This window comes from Anneissia japonica, unplaced genomic scaffold, assembly GCF_011630105.1.
Source record: "Anneissia japonica isolate Jap-2015-1 unplaced genomic scaffold, ASM1163010v1 scaffold288058_len748972_cov163, whole genome shotgun sequence".
Classification (NCBI taxonomy): Eukaryota; Metazoa; Echinodermata; class Crinoidea; order Comatulida; family Comatulidae; genus Anneissia; species Anneissia japonica.
This window is the reverse complement of record NW_022701645.1, coordinates 131,048-146,315: the sequence shown is the minus strand read 5'-3', so window position 1 is coordinate 146,315 and position 15,268 is coordinate 131,048. Positions and strand designations below refer to the sequence as shown.

General features: G+C 35.2%; 2 long non-coding RNA genes across 3 annotated transcripts; both read right to left on the bottom strand.

The window, feature by feature from the left end:
* Window positions 1-10,295: 10,295 nt before the first annotated feature.
* On the bottom strand, window positions 10,296-11,885 carry LOC117103678. The gene is made up of 2 exons (XR_004444638.1): window positions 11,653-11,885; window positions 10,296-11,156 (listed from the first exon to the last, which is right to left on the bottom strand). It is a non-coding gene; the product is annotated as an uncharacterized LOC117103678 (long non-coding RNA).
* LOC117103677 lies at window positions 11,882-12,775 on the bottom strand. Of its 2 annotated transcripts, none has more exons than XR_004444636.1 (3): window positions 12,702-12,775; window positions 12,229-12,385; window positions 11,882-11,922 (listed from the first exon to the last, which is right to left on the bottom strand). It is a non-coding gene; the product is annotated as an uncharacterized LOC117103677 (long non-coding RNA). The 2 variants fall into 2 exon arrangements; XR_004444637.1 differs by having other exon boundaries at window positions 12,229-12,392; window positions 12,702-12,771.
* Between the last annotated feature and the right edge of the window lie 2,493 nt (window positions 12,776-15,268).

The following is a 15,268-nucleotide window of genomic DNA, read 5'->3' as shown; positions in this document are numbered from 1 at the left end:
TTTATTGCCGCTATTAATGAAGTTGTGCCCTTAAGGCAAGCTAAGCGACGCCCTAAAAAGACATGGATTACAAACGAAATTCTTCGTTTAATAAGAAAAGAGAATAGATTTTATAAAGCTGCTATTAAATCTGTAAATAATGATATTAAGTGGGATAGGTATAAACACATTCGGAACGATCTTAAATCCAGAATTAAAAAATCATATAAAAAGTACTTAAAGAAGTTGTCAAATAAAAATGATCACGGTAAAAGTTGAGACGTATCGTTAAATGTCACGATAAAGATATAATTTTGAGGTTGTACGTAGCTGTAGTTAGGCCTTTTATAGATTACGGTATTCCTGCCTGGATTCCAATCTATAAAAAAGATATTGCTACTCTTGAGTCCGTTCAAAGACGAGTTACGCGTATCTGCTTTCCGAGATACGCAGGCAGTATCCCGTACTCTGAACGTTTAAAGCGTCTTAATCTCATTTCCATTAGTAATCGTATTGACTATTTTTGTATTAATTTTGTAGCCAAATGTTTATATAACATGTATGATTTGGATGTTTTTAAATATATTTCTGTAAATTCCAGACACGCTGACCAACTTAAGTTACGTAATAATTTCATCGCTCGGACTGGCAGCTTTCATCATTCTGTTTTTAATTCGTTTGTCAGACTTTTCAGAGGCCTGCCTGTGGATCTCGGTGATCAATTATTATTAACTAATTATAATATTTTTAAATATAAATTAAAAAAATACCTTACTGACCTAGCCTAATGTTTTAAATAAAATAAAATGCAATTTTTACCAATATTTTATCTCAATTTTACTGTTTTAAAAATACTTAAAGGATTGGAATTTTTATATATTTAAATTTTAATAATGCAATGTAACTTTTTATACTGATTTTTAAATTTTAACTTTCATGTTACTTCTTTGTGTTTGGTATTTCTTTGTGGAGAGCCTCTCGACTGTTATTTTATTTATAACATTTAGGCAATCCTGCCTCATTGATTTACCTTTGTTTGTGCAATGTCTTTGTTTGTAATTTTTATAATTTTACTGAGGCGAAATAAATGATATATGATATATATGATATATATATATATGATATATTTAAATTAGTTATTCACATAAAAAAGTAATAAAAACTATTTAATACAAACTTTAGTTAAATAGACTGCTTAAATTTGAAATAAATTGCAAGTACAGTAGAACCCACATTTATGGCGACACCTTCAGGACCAAAAGTGTCCCCTCATCAGGGACGTCCTTTGGCCGTAATTTTAAAAGATATATTTCCCCTTGATTCACGGCCAAGAAAGTGCCCAAAGGAGGGGTTCTATTGTTGTACTCTATAATAATTTAGCACAAATTTCACTTTTGAAATTGGTTTATTATCAGTGGCATTTATGCTGACTTCATGTCGTAGAATTATGCCAAAGTTTAGATGATCTGGATTGGAAAGTTGGTTGTTATCGAATAAAAACACTGTGTCATCCTTAAAACATGTTTATCTGTTATTTAATGCAAATTATTATTGTTTGAAAGTTCTGTGTTCTCTAAGTCAACAAAAAAACAACAAAAAAAAAAACTTCTCAGACTTTTCGAAAAGTACATCTTGGGTTGGTGGGGGGGAACTAGTCATAAAAAAATACATGATTATTATGTTTAGAAATCTAGGCAATATCCAAACAAAAATATCACTTTAGGCTTGTTCTAGCAGGCTGCATGATTGTATTCACAGGCTGGAAATAGGGGTTAGTTTAGGGGCAGTAGGGGCGGGGGGATGGTGGTTTTCACATGGTACAGGGTATAGTCAATTCTAAAATAAAATCAATATGAGTACACAGTGATAACTTTTATGAAGGTATCATGCAGTGCTTTATATACAATTTTTTTTCTCTCTCCTCATTTTCCTTTTCTTTCTCTTTAGCCTCCACCATGGCCCCTGGATCCACTGCCAAATATAACACATCATTGCACTCACAGGCTGAAAATAGGTGGGGTGGGGGTTCATATTGTACAGGGTATAGTCAATTTGTAAAATAAAATTAATACGAGTACACAGTGACAGCTTGATTAAATGTATCATGTAACACTTTCTATACCATTTTCTTTTCTCCCTCCCCTCATCTTCCTTTCTTTTCCTTTTTTTTCTTTTTGATTTAGCCTCCTTATGGCCCGTGGATCCAGTCCTGATTATGACACAAAAATTACAACCTATGCTTTAAGGAAATATTTTTGTATACTATTTTCTATAAACTTTTTGTGATTTGCTATTATGTTGTTGTAAATAATTAAAGATGGATATTGTCCCTTGCTAATTTTAAAAAATGATAAAAAATTATTTTGAAATAAACTTGCTCATACTGCAATAGCATACAAATTATTAACTTGTGCATAAAAATGATTGAATTAAAAAAATGTGCATCCTGATTTTTAAACCGAAAAATTATAATAAAAATAATAAAAAAATTCCAGTGACCGGAAGTGTTTCTATCATTTTTCGCTGTTAACTGATTTGTAGACATTTTTTACATAAACTTTAAATTTCTATGTTCAAGTTAATAACTTTTATGTTACTTCAAAATGGGCAAGTTAATTTTTTAAAATATTTTTATGATTTTTTCAGTATTATTATTATTATTATTAAAACTTTATTTTTACATGGAAAGCTTGTTTCACCCAGGGGGTGTTATTCTACAAGGCCGTGTTGTCATTGAAGTTGCAAAATAACAGTATAAAATAAAAATAACACATAATCACAAAAAAAAGATAAAATTATATACAAATACGAGATACAAAAAATGAAGCAAAGACCAAAAATTTTACAAAAGTGTTTTAACACTTGAAGCATTTCTAACATGTTCATCCAGTGTGTTCCAGAGAATAGCACCACGGTAAGAAAAACTTTTCTTTTTGTATTCCGTGTGAGGACGATCAACTTTTAAGACATCATTTAATCTGGTTAAATAATTTTGTTCCTTAAATGTAAAGCGTTAGCATGGGACAAAAAATCTTTGAATAAAAAAAACATTAAAAAACCAAAAACATTTATTATATAAGTCTCGGCCAGGTACGAAAACTTACAATATTTTTACAGAACTGTACAGTATAGATTTGACATACTAAAAACTAACAATTACTGTACGAGAAGTTTTAAACTATAATATATTTTTCAAGACATGTCTGCCCTTTGAATTATGTAAGCATTCCTAAAAAATCTGACAGATTAAGATTTTTAAATTCTTTCTTTTCAACCATTGAGTCTTGGATTTAGACTTATAATGAATGCTTTAATAATCAATGACCTTTTAAGCATGTGAATTCTGGTTTTTTCACAATGAACTTCAGACTAATGTTTACAGTATAGACATAATGATTGTTCAAATACTTTACAAAAGGGATTTTTTTGTTGCAAATATTCAGAATATTTAAGGGACTGGAAGTGATTTGGGTAAAATTAGTAATGCCATAATCATGCACAGAAATAATCTAAAGCTTTAAGTGTCATGACTAGAGTGTACTTTGAATTAATTATGAATAATTTTTAGGGAATACAAGGCAATGTCAGTGGATGAAGATTGTAGACTAGGAAAACAAATTGTACAGAGATATACCATAGTTCCTCTGATATATATATACCCCTAGTAAAACACAACAAGGAACTCCCACAAAAGGAAAAGTGGCGTATACACAGGGGGTTGGGGGGCACAAGCTGGCATCACCAAAAAAGCTTGTGTCTCTCTAAACTTTCCCTCCCCCACTGGAAATTTGATGAGCAAATAGATAGGCCTCAAGAAGCACAGTGGTCTTGTTCTCATGCTGACTATATTTTAAAAATATTTTTTCATGTTTTGTCTTTCAATGAATGTTCTTTATATATCTTACTTATTGAATTTTTATATTTTAAAATATGGAACCAATAAATTCAATTCAAAGACAAAACAACTGTACAACAAGGAGGAAGTTAACCTGTATAAACTTATTAGTACCAATGAGAATTTACAGAAGAAAGCATTTAACGCTTGAAAACATCCAGACAGTGATGTTGGACTACTGGTCTTTGCCTATTCTGCGTTTAAGTAGCACTGAAACTGGTAAATCATGAGTATGAAAATTTCCAAAGTAGAACATACAATGAAGAACTTTATACATTGTGGTTCTTCCTCATAGGGGGGGGGGGGACACAGAAAAATTTGCTTTAAACTTTTATTTATATTTTTTGAACAATTTTATTACTAATATTGATATTGATTCTAAAAAGACCCTCTGGAATGTTGTTGTCCTTTCCTCTCTAGTACACTTCATAAAATAAGGCCTCAGAACCAAGCACTTATAGCCACTAAATCCATAATTCTAGCCTACAAATTTTCATAGCTCGGCCAGTTATCTTTTATTCAGCTTTTGGCACTAGGGCCAAGGCTATGACAAACAGTAAACTTAATCACTCTTCAAAAGAAAATTTCACTCTTGCCCAAGAAATCCAAATGAATAAAACAAAAAATAAATAAAACAGAGGACATGTTTTTGGAACATATTGTAGCTTTGTCAATCAAAGACCAAAGTGACTGGATTCCCAGGGATTGAAGCTCAAATCTATAACTCATTTAATTGATAGAAAATGTTCAATCAATTACCAAATATAGGCATTCAGTACATACACTGATAATTAGTCATAGTCAATTACCACAGTTATCATATTTACAGATGGAGTTGATATCAGAATAAAATCCTTTGAACTATACAATGTGCGTGTAAGTGGTCACCCATCATTTTCATCATTTACACGAGTATACAAATGTACACTGGGGGGCAAGGGGTTGATGGCATGTGTATGCTTTTGAAATAGTAAAAAAATTACTATTTGGAAATGTATATTTTGCGCCTAGTACTATCCAGCCAAAGTTTCTCTTATGACTGCTGGCTTCTCAATTGTTTATACCTGGATGTATACCGCCATGGTTTATACACAAACGTCATCTTCTACTGCCCAGATTAACGTTGTGTTGACAGTACTGTCTACATATATACCACTTCAAAATACAGAAAACGCACTCTCGCTTCTGTAAATTTGACAATAATAATAAAAATAAACTGTTAGTACTCATCAAAGCAATTACATGGCACATCATCATCTTCAGAGACCATTTGCAATACCGTTCTTCATCTCGCACACTCCGTTCTTCCAATAAACTTTTACTTAATGTTCCAAGATGCAGATTGGAGTCATTTTGAAAGCATTCATTTTCATATGTGGCACCTCGTTTATGGAATGCTCCTCTTCATGATATAAAGATGTCGAAGAGTGTTATGATTTTCAAGAAGCGAATAAGAGCACTGCTTTTCGAGCGACATTGAACATACTATATGACATACTACATGAATACTTGGCGCTATACAAGTTTTGTGATTGTGTGATTGATTGATTGATCAACATTTTTATATTTTTGTGTTAAAAACAGTGCCAGAAATTCCCCAAAATTCCCGAAAATGTGTTCAAAATCACCTCAGCTTCACCCTGTTTGAAAGACAAAACCAGATCCCTGTGCCCCTCCCTAAATCCCCCCTGGCTATCAAATGCCAGATGTCAACCAAACACCTGAGTACATCTAATGAAACATTTGAGTATCTTTTTTTTTATGAAACTCATGCTATTGTATTTTTGTTAAGTTACGTTGTTTGCCTTGGAACGACCGCATACTACAATATTTGTATAGCTCACTAGTGTTTTGGAAGGGCTCCTTATAAATAATTATTTTCATAATAATAATAATAATAATAATAATAATAATATAATAGTTCATTCTTATATAGCGCATATAAGCAAGATGTCAATGCGCTGTACATAAATTAAATAAAACAGAACATGGATATAATGTTAACAAAACAGAGCAACTAAGACAACCTAATATATTATTTAGTTTGCAATAACAAAGAGGATATTATCTCTATGGTAATGATAAGCACACAAGGGAATACCACGAAGAACAGTACAATAGCCTCTGCCCCGGGGGCAGGTGACTCACCTCAATCCATCGCCTTGCTTCAACTAATGCCTTTTGTAAGTGTGTATAGCGTTCTCGGATCTCCAACAAACGTATATTCCTCAGCACAGGGTCCATTGCTAGCAAAACAGATTACCAAAAATAAAATGTTAATGTATATGTGGTTATTACTGGAGCATTATGTACAACAGGTAAAATAGTGGTGTAATTCCTTCCGTACAATCCAGGTGGTTAACAAACTATGCTGAATATTGGATTACGGAACATACCAGATCAAATATTTCCAAAGCATGGAGTTTCCAGATCAATAACCAAAATTAAGTCCGTTCAGGAAGTAATTCTGAGAAGCTAGTGCTTAGAGGTTTGCATGTGAAATCGTTGAACCATAACACTGAATTTTTTTTTAGGCAAGGTTTTATTAACTTCAGCATGATTAGTGTGTTATTAAGGGACTACAAAGGGAACTTGGCTTTAAACCTGGCACTCTCTGACGTTAGCTTTGTTCTCTCAGCACGATTGGCTAAACTTCCAGTATTCTCACAAATATTGGATTAGAGATGTCATTGTTGAAGTTTGTCAGTGAGTTTATACAATCAACAAACATATTTGCTTGAATGGTACAAGACTCGGTTGGTTATTCACACTAAATTTGAATCATGCACTAATTAACAGTACATTACTGCATTTATGTGTAATTATTATAACTACCACTTCTACGACACTCATAACTTTTCTGATATTTGTTTACGCTTTCTACAATTCTCCCTTGATTTAAAGACTCCTCTGGCCTCGGATGAAAATCAATCTTATCTTTATTAATGATAATTTTTCAAATTGAAGACCAAAACTGCTAAAGACCATGAAAACCTTGGTCCCTAAATTTGCTATAATTGGAGGGAGAATTGTATTTTTTAAATTTTTACAAATTGTCTGAATTAAAAGTTAAAAAAAAAAAAAAAATATTTAATGACAAAATACTAATATATAAATGTATTTTTTCTGACAAAAGGAAGTATGTGCAGTTGCTTCTCTTTGTCAGAAAAAACTATTGTTTGCAGCCTACTTCGATAATTTGATATCACAAACTTTTTAAGGTGCTCGCTTACGGGATGTAAATCATAAGAAAAATCCAAAAGTCAAAAAGTGGTCACAGTCGCTTATGGGAGGTGGTGCTTACAAGCGGTATTAAATGCACTGATTAAATAACAAATGGGAAAATATGAGAGTAAACGTAAGGGAGGTGATCACTTATGGAGGTGGTCGCAGTATACCATATTATACCAGGAAAGAGTTAATTTACCCTCTTCCCTGATTAAGACGAATAATACTCAAATAAATTATAGTACAATGTTTTCATTTGCTAACTCAACTAAATGTTTTTTATTTTGAATTCTTACTTTACGCATGTACAACATTCAAGATTTATAGATGATACGGCATGTGCGCCAGGCCCAAGGCAGGGGTCACACAGTTACTTAGTGAATCATAATATAAGGAGCTGTGGTGTAACGCTGGGGCCAGGGGTCCTGTGGCTTTCTGAGACTGGGGGCCCTTTTTGGGTTCAGTTACCAATTCCATTGTGGGATCTTAGATGTGCTTGTTTTTTTTAATTATGCTTGTCATTGTATTCAACATGTCTTAAACGACAAAATAAATGATAGGGCGAAAGTGGTGGATCCAGGAACTTGGAATAGAGAGGGCCCAGGAAGGGACTTTCCCAGATTGCAGGGACTTAGCAGGGGAGGAGTTGGGAGGAGGGACCTTTTGGAAAGTAAAAAAAAAAAATTTAAAAAAGAAAACGAAAGAAAGAAGAAAAAAAAAAAAAAGGATTGTACAAAATGCCTCAGAGGTTATTTTCGGGCGTCTAGAAAACAAAACTTTCACGGGGGCATGCCCCAGACCCCCTAGGATGGTGTTATCTCAATCGGCACCACTTTCAGAAATCTCTGGATGAGGAAACAGTCCAGCTGACACCTGGACATAACATAACATACATTCCTGGAAAACATACATTCCTTCAGCCAATGGGCCGTTGGACCAAGGACCCTTCGGATCAAAGGTAAGCACCCGACTATGATGTCCGACATGTTCGACTAGAGCCTTAATCAGGGTCCAAGATTAAAAGTTCTAGGTCCATAGGGAGAGTTTTTATTGCTTCGTATGACCCAAAATAGTGCTTTTAGATCGCATAACATTAGGAACGTCTGGCAATCAAAATAACATTTTAGATAAGCAAATTCATATTTTTCGTCGGACGGCGAGAGTCAATGGAAGCCTGTCCGACGGTGGGGGACCCAAATGCCTTACCCTCCACCGCTGGCACCACCACTGGCTGACTCCAGAAAACCTGCTCCCAGCAAACACAAAAGCCTGGTTCTCACGAGAGCCCTAGTATCCGGATCGGGAGCTAACCGTTAGCGCTAACTGTAAGCACCAGTGTGAGAACGCCTGATCGGTTAGCACTAACCATTAGCAGTATCCGGATACCGCTAACCACAAGCGCTATCGGTTAGCACGTTGAGCGCGTTTCTATCATCAACCAATCACAAGTACGCGTTTACAATTTCCAGTTTCTTATATTGGCCAGTTATGATCATCATATTCTTGGTATCGGGATCGGGGTCTTCTTGTATGGACGTACGGCAGCTAATGGTTAACAGGATCCAGAACCTGCCACTAACCGTTAGCTGCCGTGTGAGAACATAGCCAAAACGTTCGCGTTTGGTATTCAAATAACGTTCACACAATGGCATTGTACATACACATGGTTCTACAAAATAACGTTTTCAAACACCAAACTGTAACGTTATTATAACGTAATATTGTTAGCTGGGCTACTCCAAAATAACAACATCAATATCAAAGAAAATGTACTTAATAATGTCAACAGCTTCACCAACCTCGGTAGCATAGTAACATCTGATAATATCCAAGAGCTTCGAGTTCAAAAGTCGCATGATGTCTAACACCGAGATTACGAAAAAATACAATATTCCGATCAAAATGAAGTGCAAGGCAACCATAGTTGTATGCAGGTGAATGCCAGACACTTAGAGATCGCAATGGAAGTCCTCCAAGAAATTATGAATAGCAAGTGACTAACAGGGAATTTCTACGGACAGCAGGCCTCTAATGGATTCATGACCTTTTCATCCAGAGAAACAATGAGCTGGACATGCTGCAAATCTCGAAAATACTATTCCTAAACAAATCCTATTCGCACAGCTAACAGACGGCTTTAGAAGCAAACCTAAACTTCTGTACAAGGATACAATAAAGAGAAATGTAAAGGACCTGCCCATACCTACGGAAGACGCTGGAATGGTATTGGTTTTTGAATTTTATGCATCTTTATATTTTTACTCAGGTGTACTTTGTAAGGTAATATATACTATTAATGTTATTCAATTTATTTAAGGTATTTATTCAATGTTTTTCTACCTTGTTAAAAATTTCAAAATGACAACCATACCTTTGACTGTAGCCATAGAAACACATTGGCTTCAAGACAAACACTTTACATCAGCACTAACTTCACTGTGGTGGCTCTCCGTGAATCCTAGTGACATCTCCTATGTAGGCGGCGTCGGCGTCGGGGTGGGGGGGAGAGGCTTAAGCCCCAACCAGATAGGTCAAGCCCCTTCGGACAGACTGGACTAAAAAAAATATAATAGGCCCACACCTAGCCAGCTCATGTCTGTCACAGTCCGAGTGTCATTTCTATCCAGAGGTTCCTTTTCTTTAAAAAAATTCATTTGGGAGGGGAAACCCTCTCAAACCATTCCCAGTCTCGGGTCTACTAGCACAAGTCCCCTTTTAGACAGCTCAGCGCCCCCTCCCCCAGAAAATATATCCTAGAGCCGCCACTGTATGTTGTACTGTAGTATTTTTTCCCACCAAGGGTAACCCACTTATTCCCGTTTTCAGTGGAGGCCTTCTGGTGGTGAACTGGGCAGGTTGCTTGACTTCGTGACTACTTTGGGACCAGCAAATTAGGGGTCACTAGGTTCGGTCTCCACTTAGTTTGGTGTTGAACAAATGAAGAATGTTACTTGGTTCTTTGAAAAAAATGGTCTTCAATTTGGAAGGGTTTACAATGTACTAACTTGACAATCTAAAGTATTATCCTTCAATGGTTTATACTCCAGGACAATGACAAATGCTATAATTAAGACATCTTGGACACAGCAAATTTCAGGAGCCCACACTTATTTTTTTCACCAACTGGCTTCTAAGCACAAAAACCACACTGGTTGCTAGTTAGTTGGCTGACAACAAAATTTAACAGACAATATTTCATTAATCTTGCTTGTTGTTTATTCAATCAAAAAACTATTCATCAAATTATTAGTCTTAAAGTAATATACTGTATTATTAACACAATGTAGAATCTACAATAAAGTCTGCTGCATCCTATTTTAGTTGATTACCCAGAGGTCGTCATTAGATAAAAGCCACTTACAGGTGTGGACCAGGGGCTAAGCCAGTGAGCCACCCAGCCATTTTTGGATGGCCAAGAATGAAATAGACGGCCACTTGGCCATGTCTTATTAAGAATTTTGGATTATAAAATCAAAAAATCATCAGGTTTTGTATTTACATTTATCGCAGGAACTCCTGTCTAACTACTACATTATATCTTACGAGTGTTGTTCATCATTTGACTATACTAATAATTCTCTCTGCCTTTATGCACTAGGTGCTGTGAACAATTCTATAAGATCATTTTTCTTAAATGGGGGGATCTACAAAATAGATATAAGAATGATTTAAGGTCTGTTTGTTTTGATATGGGGCATGGAGTCCTTTTCTTTTTAACTTTAGAGGAAGACACCACCACAAATTTTAACCACACCCTTCAACTGTTGCTTATTTTGACTATATTTTTTTCCTGGCCAAGCCCCTGATGTGGACTAAAGTTTTTTTGACATGCAATTGTATTTTGACGTGCATGGGTACACACATGATCATACACTATAAACATCATGAATTGTGGGTGATTTGTTAGGTTTCCGGAAGAACATGCCAATATTTTGAGGACACTCCATCGAGACACGTGATGCTCTAAATAAGTTCACATCTCGTCTGGTTCGTCTTCATTTTAAGTTGTAATGATCGCACATGTCCTATTCAAACTGCATTTTCTTGGAATTTTCTGAAAAAATAAGTAAAGTTTGTATCACTTAGGCACATTATTTCAATTCTTAGCTGCTAGCATAAAGCAGTCATCATCATCATTATTATTATTACTACGGTGTATAAGACGTGTATAAGACATGTTTAGGTGTACGAGATGTTTTGGCATATTACATATTTAGGTGTACAGTTAAATTTTCCCAAGTCAAATCCAAAATGGCATTGAAAAGTAGTTGTTCTTAGATAAAATTTGACTTACAGATATTAATTAATGGAAAACACAACAACTTGACATGTAAAATAAGATCAACTTTTTGTTTGAGTTAGCAAAGTCGACTTAGGCAAATTAGGCAAGACATGTTTAGGTGTGTACGAGTTGTTTAGGTGTATCCGCTGGTTTGCCTCATTCAAATAGCAACAAAGTCATTTATCGTTAAACTGGGGGAAAAAAGTAAAATCATCACCATGAACGTTAAATGTAGCAGACTGGTGGAAACCCCAGAAAATCAACTTACCTGTCTGATCCATCTCCATCCTTTCTTTCTATTATCTGAAATTTAAACCCAGTAAAATATTAAACAAAGCAAGCAAGAGGGGCTAAAACAGGATTTACGAAAAAAATTCACCAGAGTTTGCAACACAAGTCAGATTTGGTTTGGCTTGTGCATATAGCAACGAAGTCAGCATTTTTCGTTAAGATGGGGAAAAAAGTAAAATCATCATAATGTGATCTAAACTCTGGTACCTTTTGTAATGCGTCTTCATTACTACTTCTGCTTCACAACCTATAGAAGAAAATTAAAAAACTCAAAAATTTGTTTCATGCTTCACTCTATATCAAAGTTTATAGGTCATACAATCATGTGATGTACAATTCACTACCATCACAGTGCAACAAGCACTTTATTTACATTTTCAATTTTACATATACTATACATGTGGTAGAAACTGGCTCAGATTTGGTTTGGCTTATGCAATTAGCAAAAAGGTCAGCATTTTTCGATAAGCTGGGGAAAAAAGTTTCATCATCATTGCCGACTACCAAAGAAGAGGCGATACGACTGTAAGGACTGTATGTAATTAGAAATTACCTGCAATGTTAAAAAAGTTAGAGAACTACAATCTTGCAATTCCATGATACTTCTGAAGACCTCCTTTAAGATACGCAGTCTTGATCTGGATGGAATTCCATGTTACTGAAGACCTCATTCAGACCACCAAATTTCTGGATGCTTTTGGTTAACATTCCTAAGTACTACAACAAATTTTAGGACAAAAGTAAAATATTCAGAATTATGTTGACAATAAAAACATATCTGATTGTCGCAAGTCTTAAACATTGAAAGTATTGTCTTGCAGACTTGTGTGCAAGAGCATGTCTTGAGAATTTCAATAATATTTTTATGTTGTCAGCTCGGACATCCAAGGAAGGTTGAGTGCCATCACTAGAGACAAGCTCTTATGGTAGAAACTGCGGATTGGAGGTCAATTTATCATCATTGCTGACAAAGAAATAATCTAAAATATCTGTATTTTTAAATTTAGAGTCAAAAGAAGTACATACCTTTTGCAGTATCATCAGCTCATTATTCCTTCAGCTATACAACCTAATGAAGAAATATAAAAATTGAAAATTTCTTTTGAATAATCTTGGCTTAATGTTTACAAGTTCATATAGTCGTATAATTCATTAATACAGCAAAATAAATAAAAGTAATCAAATAGTACTTCAGTCAGCTCGGACATCCAAGGAAGGTTATATGCCATCATCAGAGACAAGCTCTTATGGTAGAAACTGCGGATTGGAGGTCAGATTATCATCATTGCCGACAAAAAGAAACAATCAATTTAATTTGTAGTATTATAATCAATACATTGACTCACCTAACCGTCCCTATAAAGTTTACTACAATCGTTTCCATATCACAGAAAATCAATCTGAAAATTCCGGTAAATAAAATTTATTACTCATTCTCATTTTTGAACTACACATTATTATTTTTGAAGTCGAATAATTTTTAAATCAATCTTATTCTATATGTCAAATTGTTGTGTCTTCCATTACAAATCTGCAAATCAAATTTTATCCAAGTCAAACAGATTTTCAATGCAATTCTAGATTTGACCTAGGCAAGTTTAACTGTATATATTAAAAAACCAACAGATCTACAACATTTTGAATCAGCTTGTATAATGAACTGCGAACTGGTTGTATTATACTTAAACCACGCATACACTGCACATCGCAATGCATTATGCGAGTCGGAAAATTTATAATGGCCATCTATACAAGACTGTCACCGGCATTCGCCAGCCAGCATCACTTCAACCATGGTTTACACTGAACAGGATTCAACTTGCCAGTGCAGTATGCATCTGACCTAAGATATGCGATCAACTGTTACTTAAGTAATGAACAAAAAGCCTCAGTTCTCCAAGGTTATTCAAGTACTCAGCACTGCAACATCAAGCTGCTCTGGTACCCAATTTAGATTTCATCATATCAGGCTTTCAATTGATCATGTTTATTTTAAAAAGTCTCCCTCGAATTAAAAACCCTGCAATTTATAGACCACCATTAATTAAGGAACTTCTAAACAATTTACAGGAAATGGCTACACTTTAAATAATAATGCACAAAATCTCTCGTATTACTTACTTCTGACTCCATTCAAACGACGTATTACAATTAGTGTTCTTGATCCTGCGAGGCAGCCTAAAATAATTTAAAAAAAATTGTATTTGTTATTATTTAATTTTCCTTATATTGATTCACAACAGATCCTTCCAGAGTGTTAAATTTAACTGGTCAATCAGAACAGGGTTAGGAATACGCACGTTCCCTACACATGTATGTGTTGTTCCACAAATGCATGTTTGCGTAGTTTTTACACTGCAGCTTAGTTTCGCCTTAGCAACAATATCCAAGGGGCGGGGCTTAGCAAAAACATCATCCTCCACTCGCACACTTTTTCTTTATGTGCATAATCATATTTTTTACAAATTAAACTTAATTTTAAATAGGAAACAATATTCTAAATGAACCAGCATTATTTGCAATGAACAGAATATGAAAGCCTCAGTTCTCCAAGGTTGAAAGTACTCATCAATGCAAGCATACTTGCTATGGTACCCAATTTAGGATCTCATCATGAAATTTCACATTCCGAATCTCCATTGCAACACTTACAATTAGTTTATTTTACGTAAAATTTTTATATCAAATTTCTTTTATGAATAATCGCATTTTACACCAGTGGCGGCGGAGCTTGCACTCTCAGTCATGGATCCCATGAATATGCCTGAAGCGAAAAACCATGCTCAAGTAGGCGCCAAAAAACTTGTTTTGCGACCTAGGACATCACTCGCTAATTATTCATCCCCCACTCAACTTTTTCTCCCTCCACCACCAATCAGCCCCCTTCCAACTTTTCTTACCTTTTAATTAAACTACATGTCTTGGAGCATCGGAAACTGTTACAGTACCTGTCAACACAATGGATACAAATATGAATGAAATTCTTATAAATAAAAAACTTTGTGTGTTAACAACAACTTTCCTTTGCATGTGGGTGGGGTGGGGTGTGTATGTGGGGTGGGGATGTGTGCATGCAGAAAAGCATTATACAGTACCGTTCATAAATGCTGCACGTTTTAGACGCATCTGACGCATCCTGAATTCGTCCACGATGCGTCCTGAATACGTCCGAAATCTGGACGCGTCTAACGCTAATAACGGTTCAGACAAACTGTTTATTTGACGTAGGCTTGTCAAATTAACAATTAATTAACAAGTCATCGTCAACGCAGACCAAACTACAAACAAGTAAGGGAGTGGTAATCAAATGAAACAGACACTCAACAATATTCTACACTACTATGGGAACCTCTGTATCGGGCAACAGCCAAAATTCCCGTTGCCAATGGTGACTGTCTCAGTTTAACAAACCTGTTATCTTTTAGGTAATAATAGCACAACCGCGCCTCTGATAAGAAACCGGGCCGCTTGCTTGAAACTTGAGTCTCTTGTCGGTGATTTCCTCTGCAAATCCTCCTAATTAATGTACTTGTCAATTGCAGTCCCAGCCCCCCAGAAGCCGGGTCATAGCGGGGCACTAGCCGGGACTGAGC